Consider the following 27987-nt stretch of genomic DNA (forward strand, 5'->3'; position numbering starts at 1 on the left):
CTAATTTTGTGAATGCATTTGAACGTGAGCTTGAAGAGCCTGCCCTTTAGGTGGAAGCATTTCTACCATTGCACGTAATCCAAGAGTAATATTTGTGAAAGTGGTTCTCATAGAAGGGTCTACCGACCAACAACTCTCCATTAATGACACACCCCTTAGGGATAGGTGGCCACAAAGTATTGTTGACTATGCCACCTGCAAAATATCCATAAAGCTTGACGTCAACAGTATTTTCCAGATATTTTTGAATTACACATATCGCACCTCTATCTTTAGCTACGACAAATACATGGATATGGCACTACAAGGATGATGGTCATCATTACAAGGAACAATAGCATACCAATGATTTCCCCACAATTCATATTGGCATAAGGCTCCTCTCCAATAAGCAGCTCCCACATTACAATGCCAAATGAAAACACGTCAACCTGGAAGCGAAAAAAACATACTAGATAATTTGTGGTCTAAGTTTAGAAATTGTGGTCTATGTTCAGAAACTCGAAACTGAGACACTCATATAATCAGAGATCAAATCATTTCGTCATTTTACCTTTTCTGAAACCATATTTTTGCTACCATTTAACAGCTCTAGAGCCATCTATGGAAGGTTTCCTCACACACCAACAAAAACTAATGTTCGATGTTTAATTTTTTATTTTTTGACAACCCTAAATCACTTACCTGTATAATATTGTGAATGGAGATATAGATTTCTATGAATCATATGGGACTCTTAGAAATCAAAATAGAGTTTTCTTAGAGGCTAACACTCATCTCCACCCAGACATTACCGGTTAAGGCCCACCGTAGCCAACAAATATCACAAATCCACATAGTAGCTAACTCCCTTTACAAAAAAAAATTACCTTACATATAGGACGTTGGGGATCTCTCATGTTTACCTATAGATTCTCACATTTCAAGTCAAAGGGAAAGATATTCTTTTCATGTAAGTATTCCATCCCAAAAGCATCGTCCATCAATATTATCAAATGCTTTCAATGATCAATGTCCTATAAAAATTGGTACTTTATGTTAGCATTTTGTTGTGCAAGAAATTTATCAGTTTCCCCTTCTATTTGGCAATGTGAAGACATGGAGAATTAATCTATTAAAAGAATGTGTATCAAACCTTTTTCTATCCTTCTTCTATAAGACCTGTTTGATTGAGCCATTCACCATGTATTCTCTTACTATTGCCAAGGTTCTCCCTGGTCCGCCTGGTACAATACCATAGAATGCAACAACATTTGGATGATGAAGTTGTGAAAGCATGTAAGCTTCCCTCCAGAAATCATCCCTCTAAATAAAAAAGTTAATTGAGATTGATATCATGCAACAAACATAACTGCTAAGGAGAAATCCAGAAAAGTGTTCTGCTCTTACCAAACTTTCTTGCTCAAATGGATTTCCCATAAAGCAACTATTCTTTATCTGTTGGATTGCAACGTTTGTTCCCCTCCATTTTCCATGATATACTGCCCCAGATGTGTTGGAACTAAGCTCTCTCAATTCTTCAAGGTCATCATTTTTTATTGTCTACTAAAATGCAATGCAAGGACGAGGGAATGCTCAATACAAGACTCGAGTGAATTTCAGAAAAATAAATAAATAAATTAATAAATTAAATAAAATAAAATAAAATAAAAAATAAATAAATAAATAAATATAAAAAATAAACAAATAAATAAATAAATAAAATATAAATAAAAATAAAAATAAAAATAAAATATAAATAAATATAAATAAAAATGAAAATAAAAATAAAAATAAAAATAAATAAATAAAATAAAATAATAAAAATAAAAATAAAAAAATAAAAAATAAATTAAAAATTAAAATTAAAAAATAAATAAATAAATAAATTTTTAAAAAATTAATAAATTAATAAATTAAAAAAATTAAAAAAAAATTAAAAAATATAAATAAAAATAAAAAATTAATTAATTAATTAAATTAAATAAATAAATAATAATAATAATAAATAAATAAAAAGTAAAATAAATTAAATTAAATTAAAAATAAATTAATAAATAAAATAAAATAAAAATTTTAGGGTACTAAAAAATAAACCTTTGAACCTACAACTCCTCTAAAATATCATCGCTAAGAACTTTTGCGGGCCAACCATCGTCAACTTCTTCAATACTAGGTCCCTGTATATTTGTTAAGGAGAATAAAGATGCACATTGTCATTACTAGTGGAAGAAAACAATTTGTAGGAAGCAACATTGACAATAACTTTAATACCTCAAAGTTCAAATCAATAGTAGAAATAACTTCTTCCTCTGTCCCTTTTGGCAGTATTTCTAGTATAATGTTTTGTTTCGTCAATTTAGAGTGTCCTAAATTGCTATATTAATTTTCAATCCGCGAGTCGTAAACTATTGAAATGTGGCGCACTATATGTGCAAGATAACCTATTTATTACTTTTTGTCGTTTTTTATTTTTTTATTTTGTTTTGGGGGTTTTTATCTTCGTTTATCTCCTAATGTGAAATTGAAATTCTAAAAGACAAGTATGGATATAAATTTTCAAGGCAATTATGTCCTTTATAATGATTTCCAAAACTTCAAACTTTTAGAGAGTCTTAGAGCATACTAATGGTGAAATAAATTCTTAAAAGAAAATGAAAACATGCCACTATTCTAATCAAACAAACATTGAACTATTGATCATGAAACCATTATCCCTGCTGCTGCCTAAATACAAAAAAAATGAATTAAGCTACTGTACTCAAAGAAATCCAAAAATTGCAAGTAAAGTAAAGCTAAAATCAAATTACATCAATTCATATTTTGACCCCTCGCCAGTTAGTCTCGCTATGGCTTTCGAAGGTAATCATCAACAACTTGAGCAATCTAATATCTAATTGCAGAAAAGTAAACTTAAAATCAAATCACATCAATTCATAGTCTAACCCCTCACCAGTTAGTCTCACTATGGCTTTTGGAGGTAATCATCAACAACTTGAGCAATCTGATATCTAATTGCATAAAAATAAACTTAAAATCAAACCACATCAATTCATAGTCTGATCCCTCGCCAGTTAGTCTCGCTATGGCTTTCGGAGGTAATCATCAACAACTTGAGCAATCTGATATCTAATTGCAGAAAAATAAACTTAAAATCAAATCACATCAATTCATAGTCTGACCCCTTGCCAGTTAGTCTCGCTATGGCTTTCGGAGGTAATCATCAACAACTTGAGAAATCTGATATCTAAGCTAACTAATAAAGCCAATGAACAAAACTGAAATAAACAAAACAGAACTGGAATTAAAAGCTAAGAAAAGTAAGTCAGCAGAAAGACTGATTCCATGTCATTAGTCATTGTGAAAATGCAAATGCCCAGGCTGCCTACTGTAATCTGGAACATACACACTGATCAGCGTTAACAGCAATGTAAAGCATGTAAAATTATGAACAAGAATGAAACGTTAGTACCATAGTAAATGAAATATACATAAGTGAATAACTATGGCATAATAAACATAAAGAAACACAGAATAAAACTGTACAGCAATAGTAAACAAAACCTCGGCGTGTGCAGGGGCCCTCTGCACAACCTCGGGCAACAGCTATCAATCAAGAATTATGCTCAGAAACAGAGTCTTCTCATATATTTCAGAACGTAGTCACAATAATGAAACTAGTGTCATGGCACAGTGGGCTTTTAACAGAAAAATTATATTCAAAAGACTAACTACTATGCGTATAGAAACGCATTATTTATAACAAAAGGCTACATAATTGTTTTCCTATAAACTGCGCTGACAGAGGACACGTAAACGACAGCATCCATGGATTTAGCGTCATGTTGTCGAGATTATGCAATCTATTGAAAACAGCTTGTTGGATTCACATCGTGGGTAGCCTACAGGTGTCAGCGTGTTGGCATTATGTTTTTCTGGTATGGGGGGAGATTGTTGGCATTATGTTTTTCTGGTATGGCTGTATGTTACAGATGTTGTACTTGATGGCAACTCCCGTGGCAAGGCTCTCAGTTTGTTGAAAATTAAGAAGGACGCAGGAAACCAGTTCAGAAGGTGCGTACCCGCAGGTACACCATGCAGGATCCGCGTCCAGAGACGCAATCCAGCCGTTCAGGGGGTGCGTCCACCCAGTGCACACTTTTCAAGGCAGAGAAAAAGCACGTGGGGGTTTCTTGTGTGGTATCTAGCCGACGGTTTTGTGTTTCTATCGTGTCGGCTCGTGGTATTGTTCCATGTTTTGAGGAGGAGCTTGCCTATATAAAGCAAGGAGATCATTTGGCTAAGGATGTCTTTGGTTGAATATCCTTTTGGGTGAGATCTGATCTAGATCTAAAGAAGGCGAATCTACTGAAAGACTGAGATCTCTTTGGCGCAAGATCAGATCTGAAGATCTGACTGTTTGGGTTACACTTAAAGTCTTGAAATCATTCATACCCGGAGGGACGCAGGTACGGTGAAAGGAAAGCGCGCCGGGACGCAGTGCAGAATCTGGAAACCTGCGTGGGGACGCAGGGCAGACGAAGTTCAGGTGCGTCTGGGACGCGGTTTAGTAACTGGAGATCTGCGTGGGGACACAGAGCGATCAAGGTTCAGGTGCATCTCTGAAGCAAAGGACGCGGCGCGACAGTGTTTTTGGGTGCGTCTCTGTAGCAGAAAGACGCGGCGCGATTGTGTTTCTGGATGCGTCCCTGAAGCAACAGAACGCAGAGCAGTTGAAGGAACAGTGCGTCGGCATGCAGCGCAGCAGAAGGATATCTGCGTCTGAACGCAGTGTAGCAAAAGGTTAGCTGGGTCTGGTCACAGGCCACAGAAGGAAAAACTGCGTCTCTGTTCTATTGATTGTATTTATCTGTTGATAAGGTGTTCTGGGTTAATTATGTTATTACTGATCTGATAACTGTAGTAGACAGTAACTGTTATGTACTGGATGATCATTTGATGCTTTATGAAAAGAAGTAGAGAGTTGTAGCTCTCTGCAGGTTGCAGCCTGCGTACTGGTAAAGGACTGCACCAGTACAAAATCATTGTAAAAGGAGTTTCTAATTTGAAAGAAGATAGAGACATATTGCAGCAGGTGGTTTTCACCCACATTGGGTTTCCACCTTACATCTTGTGTTCTTTGGTGTGACTATCTGTTTTCTTTGTTCATGCTCATTATTTTATGGTACTGATATGCAAGAATAATTCAAAGATCAAATAAGGAAGATTTGTTAAATTGCCAGATAATACTGATTCACCCCCCCTCTCAGTATTATTTCCAACAATCTAGAAATCTAGAAATCTAGAAACGGCCATGAAAATCTTTCACGTGCTTGGAAACGGAGTCCTGTTGCCGTAGGACTCTTCTGTTTGACCACCGCTTGACCACCATTGACCATGGCCTCCTCTGATGAATCCGACTGAGCCAATAGGACTCAGTCCATGTCCAATTCATTTCCAACTTGCCCATATGGCTCGATTTGCCTGATGACACCTGCAATGTAGACTTTAACAAAAACAACTACAGAAAGTTGAAGCAGTTGCGGAAAGTGACAAGATTTCGCAGCTCAATGAGCAAAAATCTAATTCAAACAGCAGACACAAAACATAGTTAAAAAACGCTTGAAGTGATTTTTTATTATTAATATGCAATGATGTTGATAGCTTAGGAGGTCCGTGTGAATGGAAAAAGTCTAGGAAGGTATATAGGAAAGATGCAAGTTCAGGGCTCAACATACACCCACTATGAAGGTGTTGCATGTCCCCATGCAACCAAAATTTTGACCATCCTCTCTTCAATCCATATGCTCTGAGACCTCCGCCAGCACATCCAACCCTCTTCTTCTCTTCCTTGGTACTGCTAACATTCTGGGCTTCCTCATCAAGCATTTGAATTTGAGGTTGATAAGTGCTTTACTCAACCTCTTGCATTTCTTCTTCAATTTCCTGTTCTTTTTCTGCCACAGCCCCAGATGTAACATAGTGTTGTCATGAATGATCTTGTTCAATCTGCTTTGTTCCTTTAATGCTTCATTTTCATTTTTAATATGTCTATTTAAAACCTCCAATTCAAAAACTTCTTGTTTCAACGATTGGACTAGAGCTTCTTATGTTCTGTGAGGCTGAGTGGATGAAGTGCTTGGACCTGTGGCTGTCTTTTCCTAGGGTTCTATATAATCATACATCTCTTACTGGTTCAGGTCTATCTCGGGTGTAGTTTTCCTTGGGCTGACCCCAAAATCCTGTTGAGAAGGATTGATTTCCAAATCTAGCCGAGAAGGACTCATGTGAAAATCTGGTTGTGAAATGGAAGTATGGTGTGGGCTACGGTCAGGAGAGGTTGCTGGAAGTTGCTCCGATGTTTCCCCTCCCAAGTCAATAAAGTGGGGTCCTTTGGTTTGCACTGTACTTAATTTCCCTTTAAGCCTGGAGCTTCTTCTTACATGTTGTGGACTAGTGTCTTTTTCCTCCCTACTCTATTTTTCTTTTCCTTTCTTCTTGGCTGCAGCTGAATGTTCCTGAAGGTGAACTAGTCTTTCAAACAATATTTGATGGTCTTCTTCTAAGGAAGGTTCTGGGGTTTGATGCACCGCTTCAATGCTTCTTTTCTCTTTTGATTTTGTTGGCTTCTTACCCTCAGTCTTTTCCTTCTTCCTTTTATATAGTCTTTCTTCTCTACTAGTTTCTTCAACTATGTTAGTAGGAGTACTTTGAATTTTATCACTTGTTCTCTTTCTTCTGCTTCTTCTTGATGTACTGCTTTCAGGGGCTTCTTGTGGATCTTGAAATAAATTTTTGATTAGAAACTGCTCCCATGTGTCCTTATTTTCTTTCAATTGTTTTTCTATCAAGATTTTCACAAGGCCATGGTGATACAAGTGTGGTTCTACGTTCCCCAGATTCTTTTGGACGGTTATAGACATCTTTTTCAAATTGTTCAGTAAAAAGTATGGCAAATTGAGGGTTTGGTTTTCTAGGAAATTCATCAATAACTGGGTTTGATACATATACATTGATCAAAAACATCCCTCACAGGTGATGAACTTTTGAATAATCAACAATAGACTGGCCCACTTCTCTTCTAAAGCATGGACAGGGATTCCTTATTTAAAAATAGTTACATCCATACCTGGATTTCGTAGGATAACCCTCCAAGCCTTCTCGTCAAAGCTCTTGTTCTTAAACCAGCATTCACCCTCCTGCGAAAGTTCTGTAGCAGCTGTTATAGATGCCTCAGTGACTGTAAACTTGAGGTCTCCAACTTCCACTTCCAGACTGTTAAAAGACCTCGTAAAATTCTTTGTAATCTCCTTGTTGTAGCCCTTGAATTTTTTAATAAACCGTAGCCACCTTGCCTTTTTCAATATGTTTTTCACTTGCGGGTATCCTTCCAAAAACTTGGGCCCTTCCGGTTCTGCCCTCAACAATAGACCCATCCTTCCTTCTATCTTTAAAATTCATCTGCGTGAGTAAGGGTTTTAGCGGAGGTAGACAACTGGGTTACGGTGATGAACAGGGTTTATGGAGAAGAAAATAGTGACTGTAAATGGAAAACAGAGAACAGGTAGCAGGAGTGAATTCACGAAATGGAGCAGAGACTGATATGAACAAGGTGGAAATGCAACCGTGGCTTCAATAAAATAGTAGGGGAGTAAAGTGAACCTAGCAGAATTTTAAACTGAATGGCTGTGGAGTGGACGTAAACACGCTTATGAAATTGCTGCAGAATTTGTGCGGTGGAGAGAAGTCGTGATCAAATCAACCACGTCCCATGATTACAGGTGGAGTATCAAATTACAGCTGAACACGAGTTAAAACCGGAGGCTTGATCATGATGCCATTTGAAAATAAATGCAAGGATTGTGGGGGAATCATATAGAGATCGTGGAACGGTTATGGGGTTATCAACACCAATCATTGCATATAATGGAGCTATGGTTTTGTAACTATGTAAAAATGTGCTTTGAACGTTATTTCAAATAAATTTCTACTCATACCTTGGAATTCTTGCCATTTTTTCATTAATCTTTGATCAGCTTCTCCTTGTTGATGCTTTTAAGTGCCTCATGTCTTCATAATATGTCCTCAGTCATACCTGCATTTGATTTCATGATTATGTCCTCGGTCATACCTACATTTTATTTCATGATTATTTAACTAACATCTGATTGTCAGTTTTGAAAAACTGAGTGATAGCTGCGGAAACTGCTTCTAGCTACGGAAACTGGTTTCAGCTGCGGAAACTGACACAGCAATCATTTGACTGAATGGAGATGGATAGATGATAACTAACTGAATGAAAATGGTCATGAAAAAAAACTTTTATTGGCAGAACGAAATGAAATGGATAAAATGGAGTGGAATGAAATGAAGTGGAGTGGAATGAAGTGGAATGAAATGAAGTGGAGTGTCACAAAACTGTGAAATGAGAGAGAGAGAGAGAGTTTTTTGGAAAATATAGGGCGTCAAGAATTCCTGATTTTCGCCCTGTATTTTCTGTATAAGACTGCCAATCAATGATTGGTTTTCAGGCTTATACAATTTTTTTATTTTTTTATCTTTTTGGAAACAGAGAGGTACAAAGGCTAGGCTGGTGGAGAAGAAGGATTCTTCTTCACCAGCCTTATTGCAGAACTATCTTGAAACATTTTAACAAATTCCTCCTTTTAGAGTGGCTTATGATAGATCTTTAATCTGTGGCCATTCACAATAAGAGGAATTTGATATTCATCAGTGGTTTTGATTCTTACCGCTCCACTGCTAAAGATTTTGTCAATCTCATATGGCCCAAGCCAATGAGTCTGAAATTTTCCTTAAAATCTTTAGACTTGGAACCAAATAGCAATGCCCAATCTCCTTCTTGAAACTTTTTCTCTTTGATGTATTTGTCATGCCACTTAGCTCTTTGATATTGAACTAGATGAATTCTTAGAATTGTCTCTTGTCTGATCTCATCTAGCTCATTCAATTGCTCCATTTTGTGCTTTTGTGCTTCTGATAGATCCATCCCCAACTGAACGGCCATCTTAAAAGTTTTGACTTGGAACTCAATGGGGAGTAGGACTTATTTCCCATAAACTAGTTAATAGGGAGAATGTGTTGTTGTATTTCTCCATGTAGTTCTGTAGGCCCATAAGGCTTCAGGAAGCCTTTCTACCCAATCTCTTCTGTGTAAATGAACAGTTTTGGTGATGATGCCTTCAATAACTTTGTTTGTAGACTCCACTTCGCCATTTGCTTGCGGATGGTAAGGAGTAGATTTTATGTGCTTGATTTTGTATTCTTCCATCAGCTTCTCCACCAGGTTGGATGTGAATTGGCTTCCCTGATCTGTCACAATTTCTCTTGGAACACCAAAGTGAGTAAAAATATCCTCATAAAGAAAATTAACAACTGAATTTTCAGTAGCAGAAAATAATGCTTTGGCTTCTACCCATTTAGTGACATAATCAGTACATACCAATATATACTTTTTTTGTTTAGATGGTGGGTTAATAGGTCCAATGAAATCTAAAGCCCATTTTTCAAAGGGTTCGATGAGTACCTGTGGCTGCAATGGCATTTCATTTGAAAAGGTAGGTTTCCCTACACTTTGGCAGTTGTCACACCTTTTGACATGCTGTTTTGCATCTTTGAAAAGGGATGGCCAATAATATCCCAAAGAGAGGATTTTATAGGCTGTCCTTTTGCTAGAAAAGTGTCTACCGCATGGTTCATCATGACATGCTTTGAGGATATCAGGCATTCCATCTTCCTTAACACATCTTCTGATCACAAGATCTGGCCTTGTTTTAGACAATTTATTAGAAATCCATGAATATTTTGAACTCTCCTAAATAATCTTTCTTCTTTCACCAGGAAATGCATGTGGAGGCAGTTTCCCTGTAACCAAATAGTTAGCTATATCTCCATACCAAGGAGTCTTAGTAGTTACTGCAAATAAATATTCATTAGGAAACTTGTCCTCTACAGGAGAATCTTCTTTAGTATTCTGAATCCTAGACAAGAAATCAGCTACTGTATTTTGTTTTCTTGGTCTATCCAACATAGTGATATTGAACTCCTATAAAAGTAAGATCCACCTTGTAACTCTACCATTAGTAACAGGTTTGTTCATTAGATATCTAACCGCAGAATGATCAGTATGGATAAAAGTTTCATAGCCTATTATATAATGTCTAAACTTATTGATTACATGAACAACAGCTAAGAACTCTTTTTCAATCACAGTATAGTTCAACTCAGTGGGAGTTAAATTTTTACTGGTATAGTAAATGGCATAAGGAACTAAATCCTTTTGACCCAACACAACCCCTAGATCTGTATCTGAAGCATCTGTAGAAATATGGAAATGAAGTTTCCAATTTGGCCCTCTCAAGATGGGTGCTTCAGATATTTTTGTTTTCAAAGTTTCAAACGATGATTGACAATCAGGATCCCATTTGAATTCACAGTCTTTTGTAAGAAATTTAAGAGTGGAGATGCTATTTTAGTGAAGTTCTCTATAAATATTTTATAGTACCCAGTAAATCCTAGAAAACTTCTAACATCTTTTTGACAATTTGGAATAGGCAACTTGGAGATGACTTCAACTTTTGATCTATCAACTTTAATCCCATCCCCTAAAATGTGATGTCCCAAAACAATACCTTCAGTAAACATCATAAAGAATTTTTCATGACTTAATGAAAGGTTTGTTTCTTTACATCTTATAAGGACTTTTTCCAAATTCTATAATGCCTCTTCAAATGAATTACCATAAACTATAAAATAATCCATATAAACCTCTACACAATCATGGATTAGGTCAGAAAAGATTCCTAGTACTGCTCTTTGGAATGTTGCAGGTGCATTACATAATCCAAAAGGAAGCACTCAATAAGCAAAAGTTCCCCATGGACAGGTAAATGTGGTCTTATCTTGACCTTCAGGTGCTACTTGAATTTGATTATAGCCACTAAAACCATCCAGAAATGAAAAGTATTTTTTGCTTGCTAATGTATCTAATACTTCATTGATAAAGGGCAAAGGAAAGTGATCCTTCAAAGTTTCTTTATTAAATTCTCTGTAATCAATGCATACCCTCCATTTACCATTCTTTTTAGGTACTATAACCAAAGGAGAAACCCATCGGCTATCTGAAATTGGATAAATGAAGTTTACATTGAGTAGTTTTTGGAGCTCTTCTTTCACTATCTCCCTAAGGTTTGAATTCATCCTTCTCTGAGGTTGTCTGATTGGTCTACTGTTTTCCTCGATGTAGATGTGATAAATGCAAGTCTTAGGATCAATACCTTTCATATCAGTATACACCCATGCAAATGTAGTAGAATGTTTTTGCAAGATTTTGGTTAGCTATTCCTGTTGTGACTTTTCCAAATTTTTATTGATATTCAATGTTTTACCTGGAAAAATCTAAATGGTGGAACTACCGAACTCTTCCATAGAGTAAAGAGACATTTGTCTTGATGATAAATACTCGATGTCAGAATCTAACTAAAATTGTGTGTGGTCATATTCTGAATATGTTTCAAAGTTTTATAATGTGTTCAGAATTTGACAATCTTCACTAATTTTAGAAATGGTTAAGACAGGTTGTATAGCGTCCTCATCATTGACCCATTCATTATCTCCTACTTCTGTAATTTCTTTTGTTGGAGGAAACAAATTGAACTTCTTTATCAAATTACCATTAGAAATGTACATATCTCTAGATCTACAACTAATGAAAGCATCAGCTATGGCTAGCCAAGGTCTTCCTAAGATGAGTGGGTGCCCTCCTAAATTACTCTTGGGAGTCAAAATCATGAAATCTACTGGATATTCCCAAGAATTTAAAGAGGCTGAAACATCTTCTAATACACCATCTAGTTTGATTATTGATCTATCTGCAAGTTGCAGTAAGGAAGGTGTAAAAACAAGATTAGGAAGTTTAAGTGTAGAAATTTTGAATAATATAACACTTATTCACAGAGATTATCCTGATTATACACTATTTGCGAAATGCATGCATAATACATAACCTCCTCTATGTTGATCATCAATTTGCGGAATTAAAAACAATCGCATGCGCACATTGAAACATCAATCACACATACCAACATAGTATGTACTGGAGAAAGCATACAGCTGAAAACCCCCAACTATTTGTATATTATAATGATATATAACATGTAACAATACATAGTACAATACTCCTCACAAGTACTCAGTACTATCTCCACCTGCTACACACAAACTAGCTTAGATCTTAATCAAGTCACAGGTTCAAATCTCCTCCACTGTTTACCTGCCTCTACTGCGCAATCCAAGTTGAGAATAGATCTGATCCAAGTTCAAATTCCCTTGGCTTGTACTGCGCAATCCTCATTGGAAATCTCAATCAATGATTGTGCAAATCTCATGCACAGCTATAGTCACAACTGATAGTAGTCTCACCCTTTCACCCACCTCTAACACTTGTCTCCACTAAACTGTCCATGCACTGAGTTAACTAATGTATTCTTTAGTTGATTTATGAGTTAATAATTAGTTAATTAATTAATAATTAATTCACATCACTCATCACTAGTGTATTTGGCAGTTAGACTAAATACAACTAGTTCAACTAAGTCAAACTGAACACAACTCCATCAACTCCTCAATCAACTTCACCAAACTCAATCACTTGAGTTCTAACTGAAGTCCATCATGCAATAGCTCAACTAACCCATAGGAAAAGCGTATTTCCTTGTAGAAGTTGCATGTGCCACATCCGTAGCTCGAACTGAAGTGTTGCAAGAGGATAAGATAATGTTTATAGTCCAAATATTATTAAGAGCTAATAATATTCGACTATTCTATTTTTAGACTGGTAGTCTAAAAATAGACTCCGCCCATATGTCTAAAAATAGAAGTCCATCTATTTTTACCAACATGACCAATCATCCATAAATAGCATCCTGCAACTCATAGACCATGATCCATATGTCTAAAAATAGACTTTGCACCAAAAATAGTCTGCGGGCCCACTTAGTGAAGGCGACTTCTTTTCACTAAGCTCCATCATCTTGTTGCATTTTCAACACTCCCTCTCAACAAGATATGGATTATCTTCAGCCCCTATCCTGCCTCTGTGGTATTCGAATTTTCTCCTGGTGAGTGCCTTCGTCAAGATATCAGCATCCTGATCCTCCGTGGGAATGTATGAAAGTAACATGATTCTCCGCTGCAAACAATCTCTGATATGATGGTACCTGATGTTGATGTGCTTGGATCTATCATGAAATATTAGATTAGTCGAGAGTATAATGCAACTTTGGTTATCACAATAAATCACAGTAGGCTCCAAGTGTGACCCGAACAACCCGACCAGGATCTTCCTCATCCATATAGCCTCGCATGCAGCCAAACTTGCTACCATATACTTGGCCTCTACTAAACTGAGTGCCATGGATCTCTGCTTCCTGCTGTACCAAGAAACTGTTGTTGACTCGATACTGAAGATCCATCCAGATGTACTCTTTCTGTCCGTTGGGCTCCCTTCCCAATCTACATCCGTGAAGCCACATAGCTTCACCTCGTCCTCCTCTCTATACCAAAATCCATATCCTGTTGTGCCTCTGAGATAACGCAATACATGCTTGCCTGCCTTCCATAAGAGCTTGGTTGGCTTAACCATAGCTTGTGAAAGCTGGTTAACAGCATAGCATATATCGGGTTGTGTATTGACCAGATACATAAGTGACCCCACCAATTATCGATAAACAGTGGCATCCACTACCTCCGCTGAAGTAGCATCCTCCTTCCTCCAACCTCCAGGAAGAGGAGTATTAACAGGCTTGCAGTCATGCATGTTGAACTTCTCCAGTATCTCCCGGGCATACTTACCCTGAGAAACAAATAGTCCATCACTGCGCTGCCAAATTTCCAATCCCAGGAAATAATGAAGGAGGCCCAAGTCCTTCATCTCAAACTCTTTAGCAAGATCCTCCTTGCATGAAAGTATCAATAGCTCATCTCCTGTCAAAATCAAATCATCTACATAAAGTACAATGATCAGCAACTTACCCTCCACCACAATCTAGTATAGGTTAGGATCCGCCTCACTCTTGGAGAATCCAAGTCCGGTGAAATAACTGTCTATCTATGTGTACTAAGCACGAGGTGCTTGTTTCAACCCATACAACGCTCTCTTGAGCCTGCACACATGCGACTCACTTCTGAAGATCTCGAAACCTTCGGGCTACTCTATGTACACCTCCTCCTCAATGACTCTGTTGAGGAACATAGTCTTCATATCCATCTGATGGATGTGCCACCCCATCTGCGCTGAGAGAACAAGAATCGTCCGTATGGAAGAATACCTTGCGACAGGTGCAAAGGTCTCCTCATAATCGATTGCCTCTATCTGTGAGAAGCCTCGAGCAACAAATCTTGCCTTGTACTTCTCCACACTCCCGTCAGCTGATGCTTCATTTTGTAGATCCATCTCGAACCCACCACTGATTTCCCCTCCGATCTTGGGACAATCTCCCATGCACTGTTTCTGACAATCGAATCATACTCTTCCACCATGGCATCTACCCATGTGGGATCCTCCACAGCTTCCTCGAAAGAGGATGGCTCAGTCACGACACATTTTCTCACAAGAGCCATGTATCCAGTGTACCAATCAAGTGATTGTCTCTATCTGTGTTGTGTTGTAGGTGGTCCTACAACCTTATCTGCATCTTGAGCCAGTCGAGTGCGGTTTCGCCCTCTGATGGTTGGCGTTGCATGAGTGGTCTCTTCCACTCCATGAGCTTCATCTTGTGGCTGATCCACGTCCTGAAGCTCATCCTTAGGAACTAATAGCTCCTCATCTACATGCAAGTGTGGCTCCCTCTCAAGCGAACACTTCATGGCTTTCTCCTCCTGAAATTTGATATCTCATCGCATAACAGTCTTGCGACTATCTTGAAAATACACACGATAGTTGTGGGGCGTATCAGTGTACCCCACAAATATCCCAACCTCTACGGTCAGCTCCAGCTTCTTCTTGGCATCCTTCGTCACATGCATGTAAATAGGAGAACCAAAAATTCTCAAATGGGAAATATAAGGCCTCTTACCAGAATAAGCCTCCTTGGGTGTACTCATTCCAAGTATCTTGTGAGGACAACGGTTCTGCACATATACTGCAGTATTGCATTCCTCCACCCACAAGTGAAGGGGTAGGCCCTGATAATGCAACATCGCCTGTGCAGCACCCACGATCGTTTTGTTCTTCCACTCAGCAACCCCATTCTGCTGTGGGTTATGGGGAGCTATGAGCTCTCTTCGAATCCCTTATGTGCTGCAGAATTCCTTGAACTCGCCAGAGATGAATTCACCACCATTGTCGCTCCTAAGAGCCTTCACCTTCTTCCCCGATTCCTTCTCGACCAGTCCTTTGAACTCACAGAACTTTGAGTATGTCTCGCTCTTCTTCTACATGAAGAAGATCCAGCACTTTCGAGAGAAATCATCAACAAAGATCACGTAGTACTTGTGTTTTGCTATCGAAGCTACTGAGAAAGGTCCACACATGTCTGTGTGAATTCTCTCAAGGATCGTCGTGGCGGGACTATCCTTCTCGTGAAAGGTGGCTTTCACAAATTTTCCCAAAGTACACCCCTTGCACTGATCTGACTGCGCAAGAGTGCCTTTAGGAAGTCCAGTAGAAATCTGTTGCAGTATCTTCAAGGCTCCATGGTGAAGGTGGCCCAATCTCTGGTGCCACAGCTCGCCATCATCTCAGCTCACCAATCCTTCTGCCTTGCATGCCATTGTTGCGCAGCCATCTACATGCAATTGATAAAGGTTCTTGACTCGAACCCCTATCTTCCAAGTTTCTCCAGTTGTCTTACTGTGCAGGAAAGCCTTTCCCTCGCTGAAGACAACATCATATCCCTTGTCTTCTAACATCGCCACAGAGATAAGATTCTTCTTCAATCCTGGAACATGCATCACTTCCTTCAATACGAAGGGTTTACCAGACTCCCTCTCAAAAGAAATGGTACCAATATCGGTCACACTGTATCTACCATCATCGCCCATCTCGATGTGCACTCCAAGATCTTTCTCATCCAGATCTGAAAACAAATCTCGATCTCATGTCATGTGAAAATATGCACCACTATCAAAGAACCATCCCGATCCCATCACACTTGATACCAAGCATGCGATCGGTGAAAAATCCAGCTCAAACTACGAGGCTAAGGCCTCTCCCGCTACAGATCCAGCAGCTTGCTTATTTTTCTTCTTCTGCGGACAATTTGTGGCATAATGTCTGTGCTGGTGATAGTGAAAGCACTTCACCTTGGACATGTCCTGCTTCTTGCCTTCCGCACCGGAATGAGAAGCTTCCTTGTTCTTCCCCTTCTTTTCTTTGGCAGCCAAAGCGCAATTTTCTTCATCAGATGCCTTTGATGAAGATTTGTCCCTGGTATTTCGCCTAATCTCCTCTTGCACAAGATCAGACCAAAGCCTCTCCCATCCTGGCAATTTCTCCTAACCATTGACAGAGTCCTGATAGGAATGCCAACTCTTCGAAAGACCAACGAGAGCCAAGCTCACCACATCCTCATCATCGACAATCACCCCCACACTTCCCAGCTCATCCCGGCATTGGGTGAACTTCGTGAGATACTTGGGCATACTGTCTCCTTTCTCACACTTAATGTTTCTGAGTTTATCCTTGAGCGCCAACTTCCTTTGGTCGCTCTTGCTTTGGAATAGATCTGTCAACGCTTTCCACATTAAGTATGGAGAAGCCTTTCCATGTAGGCTGGATACAATGTGATCCTTCATGCCCTCCAACAGAATCCTTTGACACTTTGTTGTCTTCTTTTGCCAAGCCTCAACATGAGCAGCATCATTAGGCTTTGGGACCTCAGCTTCTATGAACTCCTTCAACCCATTTTCATCTAAAACCGCCTCCATCCTGTCTTTCCATGCAATATAATTCGAGTTGCCTTCAAGGGCATACTCCAATCGCAATCTATTGAAAGACATTTCAACTTCGACACCAAGAAAACACTGCTGCAAATTCGAATTCCACCAGCTCAAAACTCAACCGCTTCTGATCTAAAATTCATGAGAACAAAGTATTTCTCGTACAGAGATTGATTGTATGGGAATTTACCAGATATCTCACCATCAAAAAGAAGGATGAATCCAGAGGCTACCTGGCCCGATTACAGACTCTGCCTGAAGAAATAAAATGTAATCACCTTCTGAATAATAGATCTGATGATCAACTTCGCTCTAATACCATGTAGAAATTTTGAATAATATAACACTTATTCACAAAGATTATCCTAATTATACACTATTTGCAGAATGCATGCATAATACATAACCTCCTCTACGTTGATCATCAATTTTCGGAATTAAAAACAATCGCATGCGCACATTGAAAAATCAATCACACATATCAACACAGTATGTACTGGAGAAAGCATACAGCTGAAAACCCCCAACTATCTGTATATTATAATGATAGAGAACATGTAACAATACATAGTACAATACTCCTCACAAGTACTCAGTACTATCTCCACCTGCTACACACAAACTAGCTCAGATCTGAATCAAGTCACAGGTTCAAATCTCCTCCACTGTTTGCCTGCCTCTACTGCGTAATCCAAGTTAAGAATAGATATGATCCAAGTTCGAATTCCCTTGGCTTGTACTGCGCAATCCTCATTGGTAATCTCAATCAATTATTGTGCAAATCTCATGCACAACTATAGTCACAACTGATAGTAGTCTCACCCTTTCACCCACCTCTAACACTTGTCCCCACTAAGCTGTCCATGCACTGAGTTAACTGATGTATTTTTTAGTTGATTTATGAGTTAATAATTAGTGAATTAATTAACAATTAATTCACATCACTCATCACTAGTGTATTTGGCAGTTAGACTAAATACAACTAGTTCAACTAAGTCAAACTGAACACAACTCCATCAACTCCTCAATCAACTTCACCAAACTCAATCACTTGAGTTCTAACTGAAGTCCATCATGCAATAGCTCAACTAACCCATAGGAAAAGCGTATTTCCTTCTGGCAGTTGCATGTTCCACATCCGTAGCTTGAACTGAAGTGTTGCAAGAGGATAAGATAATGTTTATAGTCCAAATATTATTAAGAGCTAATAATATTCCATTGTTCTATTTTTAGACTCGCAGTCTAAAAATAGACTCCACCCATATGTCTAAAAATAGAAGTCCATCTAGTTTTACCAACATGACCAATCATCCATAAATAGCATCCTGCAACTCATAGACCATGATCCATATGTCTAAAAATAGACTTTGCGCCAAAAATAGCCTGCGGGCCCACTTAGTGAAGGCGACTTCTTTTCACTAAGCTCCATCATCTTGTCGCGTTTTCAACATTAAGCTGTTCCATAGTCTATCTACTCATAATGTTGATAGCAGCCCCTAAGTCAATTAATGTGTTTGGAATTTCTATCCCATTTATATGTGTCTTGACGATTGGACTACCTGGATCTACATATTTCTGCATGATAATCTTTCCCATCATGATATCTGCAATTTTTCCTACCAGGTGGATTCTTCTTGTATCTCTTGGTTTCTTTCCTGGTCTTTTGAGACTCAACTCCTTTATTGTTTTTGCTAGAATAGGAATCTCTCTAATGGATTGTAGCAAGGGAATCTTGATACAGACATTCTTTAATTCATCTAGGAAATCATAGTCAGGCAACAAGATTTGTTTTTCCAACCCTTTGTAAATTTGTAATCTTTCAGGGAAAGGAGGTGTGGATGAAGATGCAGGTTTCTCAACTATAGGAGTTGTGGGGGTTGACTCTTTTTCTTCTTCTTTTTGAGTGTTTGGGTTTTGAAGAGATGCTTCAGAACCTTTATTGACTTTAAGAGAATCTTCCTCAGAAGTACTTTGCTTTTGAGCATCTATACAAGGTTTTTCTAAAACTCTACCAGACCTAAGTTGTACATCATTAAGAGGAACAATCATATAGGTAGGAAATTGTCGTCCTTCTACCAAGTAAGCATTCTGAGGATTTTGTTATTAGGATTTAGCAATGGTTGGGCTGGTAGTTGATTTTTCTTTTGTTGGAATGGAAGCAAGAGTTGAGAATTTGGATTTTGTTGAGAAGGTTGTTGTTGTGAAAATGGCAATGAAAGTTGTGGGTTTCGATTTGGAAGTTTTGGAGCTTGTTGATTTTGAAAAGATGGAGGATGTTGATAAAATTGAGCAAATATCCCATAAGTATTTTGCATACCTTGTACCCATGATTGATATGGATTTTGAGATTGGGACCAAGGTTGTTGCCAAGAATTCCACTTTGGCGGGGGTTGAAAGTTCATAGGGTTGTTAAACCCTTGATTTTGTTGCCCCTGCCAAGGTCTCCTTGAAACAAAACAGAGAGACTTTACTGAATTTGGATCTTCTCGAAAGACAGCTTTGAGCCCAGGAATTGAAGGACAATCCTTGGTCTCATGGCTTTCTGAGCAAATCATACATGTTTCTACAACTTTTTCATCCAAAGGGAATTCCCTTAGAGCATGTTTCTTCCTACATTTTGGACAAAAGATGGCCAAGGCTTCAGCTTCTGCTTTCTGCTTGTTTTGTATTTTAAGGGTGTCTAATTGTTCACTAAGGCTCCTTAGAATATCAGTTTTGAACTCATCAAGCATATTACCAATCTCTGCCCTACTTACTGATCTAGTTGCAGAATTGTTTGCTCTAATAAGAGAAGGATCTCTAGGCCCTTTTCTCGTTTTATATTTCCCCTTGAGAGATGGACACATAGTTCTGCTATGTCACGAAATGGAAGTTGAGAAATGTCTCCCTTTCCCATCATGTTTAAAATATCTATCCATTCATCTCTAATGGCTTTTAATAGAAGAGATTTCAAGGTATCCTCATCTAAGTTACTCATTTTTGCTCTTTTTAAGTTGTATTGAAATCTTTCAAGTAAATCCTCCAAGTTTTCATCTTCTTTTTGCACCATTTTGAATACCTCATCCTTATGGTTGTTTGGCATGCAATAGTCCAGGTATCTATCCAGAAATATTTATTTCATATCATTCCAAGTCCTAATAGATTGAGTGACTAATCCCATGAACCATTTCAAAGCAGCTCCCTTCAATGTTGAAGGAAACAATTTGATTTTTTGAGAGTCTTCCATATAGTCATAAGTTCGGCACACGACTTCAAACTCAAATAGAAATGTTTCAGGATCCTCACTTCGCAACCCATAAAAGTTTGGGAGGACAGATGGTGAGATGTTTTTCATTTTTGTATGAGTTTCCTCATCAACTATAGGGAATCCAAATGAGTTATCTCCATCCATATTTTCCCCATTGTTACATGTACCTCCTCCATTGTTTCCTCCTCCTCTACCTCTACCTCTACCTCCTCCTCCAAATCCGTTTACTACTTCCTCTGTCATGATAGTTTCCTCAGAGTTTTCAGAGTCCTCTGGTTCTTCTATTAATGGCGAACGAGGAGGAATTTCTCCCTCTTCTTCTTCAGGTGATTCTACTTCTTTGATTACAATATGTTCCCCTGTAGAAGTGAAGAAAGGTTCTTTCCCTAGGTCAAATTTGATGGATAGTGTGGGAGAGTCTCCTAATTCAACTGCTGCCCCTTGAATTCCAGGAATCCTAAGGCTGGTAGTGTGAGTTGGAGATGATGGAGGTGTATCTTGTCTATGCCTTGAAGTAGATGGAGTTGTAAAAATTGAACTCTTGGCCCTAGATATAAACCTTCCCCTAGAATCTCTTGCTCTATGCATGTCAATTTTATTTTTTATTTTTTTATTTTTTTTTTTAAGTCGGGCTAATAATTCTCTTTCTGATCTTCCAGATCACACTAGGTGCAAGAAGAGAGCATACTTAGGAAATTATTGAACCAATAACTCTCTTTTCTGATCCTCCAGATCACACTAGGTGCAAGAGGAGAGCATACTTTGAGAGCTTATCAATTTTTCCCTTCTTTGAATATTTTTTCTTTTAAGAAATTGGCTACATAGTTACACTTCCCCGGCAACGACGCCAAAATGTTGGGTCAATTTAGAGTGTCCTAAATTGCTATATTAATTTTCAATCTGGGAGTCGTAAACTGTTGAAGTGTGGCGCACTATATGTGCAAGATAACCTATTTCTTACTTTTTGTCGTTTTTGATTTTTTTTATTTTGTTTTGGGGGTTTTTATCTTCGTTTATCTCTTATGTGAAATGGAAATTCTAAAAGACAAGTATGCATATAAATTTTCAAGGCAATTATGTCCTTTATAATGATTTCCAAAACTTCAAACTTTTAGAGAGTCTTAGAACATACTAATGGTGAAATAAATTCTTAAAAAAAAATGAAAAAGTGCCACTATTCTAATCAAACAAACAATGAACTATTGATCATGAAACCATTATCCCTGCTGCTGTCTAAATACAAAAGAAATGAATTAAGATACTGTACTCAAAGAAATCAAAAAATTGCAAGTAAAGTAAAGCTAAAATCAAATTACATCAATTCATATTCTGACCCCTTGCCAGTTAGTCTCGCTATGGCTTTCGGAGGTAATCATCAACAACTTGAGAAATCTGATATCTAATTGCAGAAAAGTAAACTTAAAATCAAATCACATCAATTCATAGTCTGACCCCTCGCCAGTTAGTCTCGCTATGGCTTTCGGAGGTAATCATCAACAACTTGAGCAATCTGATATCTAATTGCATAAAAATAAACTTAAAATCAAATCACATCAATTCATAGTCTGATCCCTCACCAGTTAGTCTTGCTATGGCTTTCGGAGGTAATCATCAACAACTTGAGCAATCTGATATCTAATTGCAGAAAAATAAACTTAAAATCAAATCACATCAATTCATAGTCTGACCCCTCGCCAGTTAGTCTCGCTATGGCTTTCGGAGGTAATCATCAACAACTTGAGAAATCTGATATCTAAGCTAACTATTAAAGCCAAAGAACAAAACTGAAATAAACAAAACAGAACTGGAATTAAAAGCTAAGAAAAGTAAGTTAGTAGAAAGACTGATTCCATGTCATTAGTCATTGTGAAAATGCAAATGCTCGGGCTGCCTACTGTAATTTGGAACATACACACTGATCAGTGTTAACAGCAATGTAAAGCATGTAAAATTATGAACAAGAATGAAACGTTAGTACCATAGTAAATGAAATATACATAAGTGAATAACCATGGCATAATAAACATAAAGAAACACAGCATGAAACTGTACAGCAATAGGAAACAAAACCTCGGTGTGTGCAGGGGCCCTCTGCACAACCTCGGGCAACAGCTATCAATCAAGAATTATGCTCCGAAACAGAGTCTTCTCATATATTTCAGAATGCAGTCACAATAATGAAACTAGTGTCATGGCACAGTGGGCTTTTCACAGCAAAATTATATTCAAAAGACTAACTACTATGCGTATAGAAAAGCATTATTTATAACAAAAGGCTACATAACTGTTTTCCTATAAACTGCGCTGACAGAGGACACGTAAACGACAGTGTCCATGGATTTAACGTCATGTTGCCGAGATTATGCAATCTATTGAAAACAGCTTGTTGGATTCACATCGTGGGTAGCCAACAGGTGTTAGCCTGCCTCCAGAAATCTAGAAACGGCCACGAAAATCTTTCACATGCTTGGAAACGAAGTCCTGTTGCCGTAGGACTCTTCTGTTTGACCGTCGCTTGACCATCGTTGACCACAACCTCCTCTGATGAATCTGACTGAGCCAATAGGACTCGGTCCATGTCTAAGTCATTTCCAACTTTCCCATGTGGCTCGATTTGCCTGATGACACCTGCAATGTAGACTTTAACAAAAACAGCTGCGGAAAGTTGAAGCAGTTGCAGAAAGTGACAGGATTCCACAGCTCAATGAGAAAAAATCTAATTCAAACAACAGACACAAAAAATAGTTAAAACCCACTTTAAGTGCTTTTTTATGATTAATATACAATGATGTTGATAGCTTAGGAGGTCCATGTGAATGGAAAAAGTCTAGGAAGGTATATAGGAAAGATGCAAGTTCAGGGCTCAACATGTTTCCTTGAACCTTTCTACCTTAGTAGCCTGGTTCTATTCATGAATTTGAGAGCATTGTAGTAGGACAAATAGGTTTCTGAAGAGATACAATAGTGACTTCCTTGACAACAATCTATCTATCTCCTTTCACACTCTCATCTAGAGGATGACATAGGGTTAAAGTTAAAATAATTTTATTGTTATCCAAATATGAAAAATGCATGAGGTAAAACAAGCACTAACACATTTAAAGATACAGTAAAAACTATAATTTGTATAAGACAATTTCTCCTTACCTTCCACTTTGAGATCTGATAAAGCCAATGTTAGTGAAGGTAGTCCTGCAATAAGGTCATCCTTTGTAGTGTCCAAATCCTGATAGGTTCCCTCTCCTGTTGCAGGAAGGTTAGTTGAAACAGAATTGTTGTTAGCTGGTGACAAACTCATAGTGGCAAGGTATTTTGTTCAGGAAGAAAGTTCTGATGCCTTGTCAGTTGCCACGTGAGTGTATTTTAAGTATTTGTTGAATGAAGTAGATCCACATTTATTGTGTTGTGATGTTACAGTTGCAAAGTCGGCAACTGCAGCTTTGACTTAAAAATGGACTGGTATTAGATCGAATATTGGAATGCACACCATCGTCGTCAATTATGCTCTTCACCTGAAGTTGCAAACGGTGTTGCTCAGGTATGCTTTCGGGTGAGGTGACAACTACGGAGTAAAAGCCAGCTTCATTGATGTTATCAGAGGATCTATCATTCAATAGATCATCCAAAAGAAGAAAGGACATATGCCCACTACCATCAGAAGATGCATTCTCCCCAAATGATTGTGAAGGATGTTGTTCATTTGCATGGGTCAAAGTGCTTGGGTTTTCATTATGAGCAATGATGTCATGGCTAGAACCAAGGCTACCCACTTCATTTTTACTATTCAAAGGTGTATCCATATTTCATTCCTGATGAACCACAACATTCTCTTAGTTCCTGAACACTAAATCCAGAACTTGGAACTACTACTTCGTTCTTTCTTCCATCGAGTTTATTTGCTTGGGATACATCAGGAATGTCACCCATTGTTCCCACATCACATGCATTGATACCCTTCTTGAACTGATATGATGTTGGTACAAAATATTCAAACATATCAGCTTGTTTATAATTTAAGGATCACTCAAACCTGAACCTGATAAACCACGGAGGTCCTCAGAAAGAACAGTCCAAGTGGAGGCTATGATAATTTTGATGCTCAAGTATGGTTTCGGATCAACACGCATAATAATTTCTTGAGCATTTAGTAGAGACCTAGGCACCTAGATGGAGATCAACTTCAACATCGCCATAGGCATAGGGTTGTTGACAGCCCAATTCAGGGATTACCTAAAAAAATCAACAAGTGAATTCGGCGAAATCATAATTCGAATTATGAAGGGGAGCAACAACAACAACTATGAAAATATGTTTGGGATTGCGATAGTAGTCTATATGATTCCTTTGAGTTGTATTATTTTTCTCTCAAACTGAATCATGTCACAACTGCAACATCCATGCCATCCGCTCTCATCAACATTGAAGTCCGGAGTTGGTCAATGCCACACTACGTCTCCACTAAAAGCACGACCAACAACACCAATGCAAACACTATGTTGCTCAAGTATGATTTTTGGTGAGGTGAAAACCAACCACGTGTAAATTTTGGATAGGCATGAGGATGACAAAAACTAAGCTCATTGATTGGCTACAGTGAACAGCCTTTGGACATCCAAAGCCCGCAGTGAAAAACGTTGTCGGCATAACTACCACTTCTGATACAACTTCACAACATCAGCATTCATTTCAATTCATTCATACAGAAAAATAAATAACCTGTGTAGTTATCCTTAATCATAAATTTGTTAACTCTGTAACAACATGTACTTGTGCAGACAAGGTGCTTTCGGATATAATCTAGATCACTCTATAGCAAATAATTGTTAGAAAAATGAGAGAGAGATATAACACACAACAAATCACATGATGTTTTTATTAATCATCACACTTACATATATAGGATGTAAATCACTGACTTCCACATATCTATATCCAAAGAAAGTGGATCTACGATTGTGACATGACACAACAACAACTCATACACATGGGAAACAACCACATCTAGAATAAAACCTCTAAATACTCACTGACTACCTATAATACACATGACACAAATGACATGGATGCATTAATTCCAATACCCTCCCTTAATGCTTACATGTAGAAAATATAGAAGACACACATTACAATAATAAATAAATCTGTCAAATTTGTCTGATATGGTCATCACTAGCACTCATATCCACTCTGAAATCTCACGGTTTCTACTCTTTTCTTCACCACACTTTCGAACTTCCCACTTGATACATTTAAGGCATAACTTCTTCAGACCATGATCTGAAATGGAGCAGATTAGTAATGTTGTGCTAATTCCCCATTCAGAATAAAACCCAAGATTCTTATCATTTGCTTATCAAGTGCTTAAGGATTAACTATTTATACTTAATTAATTGATTCCGATGAGAGTTTCTTATTCAAATGTTATAAACAATTTAACGTAAAACATATGTTGAACAGCAGCAAAATACCATCAAAATATAACACAAAACACAGAGATCTGATGAGGAGTTCACCCCTCCTGGGCTACATCTCCTTGGTCCAGCTTCCAATGCTTGGGCCTCTCCATTATGCTCAAAATTACAACAAAAATGTGTTTTCAATGCTCAAATGCCTTTGAAACTTGTCTCAATGAGTTCAGAATACTCAAAAATGGCTATCTACCCTCTTTTTCCATCCAATTTGGATAAGAACTGAATAAGTTATGACTTCTCCTGGTTCTCCCACTATTTGTTCCACAAAGTGCTCCAAAATTGGCAGAAACCCCCATTTTCGATCCAAAATCCGCTAACCGAGCGAATATTTTGCTACGTCATGGGCCATAACCTGTCGGTCATATCACAAATCGCAATTGGCGAAGTTTGGCTGGCTGAAGGTCTTGTTAACACGATGGGGATGTTGTGATTGCGATATCGGTGGACGCGACGGGAGTATTAACTGGAATATATAAAATATTGCATCTGGGTAGTCAATTGTAAATTGCAATTCAGCGATTAGTGTCGTAACCATATCGCAACACAAACATTTTATGCAATTGCAATATGTGATAAATCACATCGCAACTGGGCTTCGTCGGGGGGGCCGATTCTTATCCACTTGCGATATGCTATTGCGATTAGATCACATCACCAGGGCCGATTCTTAACCTGTGCCCTATGTTTTTCTCAAAGATAAAATCCAAAGGAGATTTAGGAAAATAACCAAGACATGCCTCAAAAGGAGAAGTTAGAGTTGAAGAGTGTTTTTCTCAGTTGTTAGCAGGTTGAATATAATGCAATTGTTCATCCCACAAACAGGATGTTTGCTGCAACATCCTCTTAGCAAATGAATAATTGTCTTGTTAACCACTTCAGTTTGACCATTTTTTTGCAGATGGAAGGTTGTACGTTTCTTCAACTTGGTGTCCATCAAGTTTCATAAACTTGACCAAAAATTCCCAACAAATCGGTAATCATGATCACTTACAATAGAAGTAGGTAACCCAAAATGAACCCATACATTTTGAAAGAAAAGTTGAGTTGTTTGTTCAGCTATAATTTGTTTTTTACAAGGCATTAGTATGCACATCTTTCTGAACCTATCCACAACTACGTAGAAATAATCATGACCTTTTCTTGATAAAGGAAGACCTCCTAAAAAATCGATAGAAACACTCTCCCATGGACGTGAAGGCACTGGAAGTGGTGTGTACAATCCTAGTTTCCTATTACTAGGCTTACTAACTACACACAATGAAAATCCTCTGATAAAATGTGACACACTTTCAACCATGCGAGGCCAGTGAAAATACCTGTAAATATTTGCCACTGTTTACTTACACTGAAATGTCCAACAATAAGATAAGTGTGTGCTTCCCTTGTGACATTTACTCTCTCTCCCTGTGGAACACAAATTTTTCCCAAATAATACAACATATTATCATGTACATGGTAGTCTAATTCCTCAACTTGATGGCCTTGACTCAAGTTTTAATATACCTCTTGAAATTTAGCATCATGTGTTCAACATAACTTTCAGGCAAAACAAAATGATTCTTGAGTAAAATGGATACTAACAACCGGTCTAGAAAGCATATCAACAACTCTGTTATAAATACCTTTCTTGTACCTAATTACCAAGTGGAATTGTTGTAAGAATCCCATCCAACGAAAGTGCCTTGATTATTGCAATTTTGTTTGAAATTGTAGATATTGCAAAGGTTGATGATCAGTGTGAATAATGGTTTCTTTTCCCATTAAATAATGCTTCCATTTCTTCACACTTTGCGCTAATGCGTAAAGCTCTTTATCGTATGTAGGATACTTAATAATAGTACCATTAAAAATCTCATAATGAAATGAAATGGGCTTACCATGTTGTAAATGAACTGCATCCATGGTGTAGTCACTTGCATCTGTTTGTATTTCAAATGGTTGTTTCAAATCCGACAATGCTAAAATTGGGTTTGAACTAATCTTTTGTTTTAAAAAATTGAATGCTTTTTGTTGTTTGCCTCCCCACTGGAAGACAACCTTCATGCTAGTCAAAGCATGTAGTGGAGATGCTATGGAAGAGAAATTGGCAATGAACTTCCTCAAGTATTGTGCTACTCCTATTAAACTCCTTACTTTTGTGACTGATTTGGGTATTGGCCAATTCATAATGACCGAAACTTTATAGGGGTCAACCTTCAGCTCACCTCCTCCAACTATGTGGCCCAAATACACTAAGGAATTTTTCTTGAATTCACATTTAGACATCTTCAGAAATAATTGTTCTTTTTTCAAGAAATCCAACACTTTCCTCGCATGCTTGACATGCTCTTCTCG

At 37.9% G+C, this 27987-nt stretch overlaps 1 pseudogene; it reads right to left on the reverse strand.

The window, feature by feature from the left end:
* Positions 1–23982, reverse strand: LOC149205179 (RAF-like serine/threonine-protein kinase PRAF; annotated as a pseudogene).
* Between the last annotated feature and the right edge of the window lie 4005 nt (positions 23983–27987).

Source organism: Pinus tabuliformis, chromosome 1_2 (genome assembly GCF_031772625.1).
Source record: "Pinus tabuliformis cultivar Carrire ecotype Pingquan chromosome 1_2, CPIR1, whole genome shotgun sequence".
Classification (NCBI taxonomy): Eukaryota; Viridiplantae; Streptophyta; class Pinopsida; order Pinales; family Pinaceae; genus Pinus; species Pinus tabuliformis.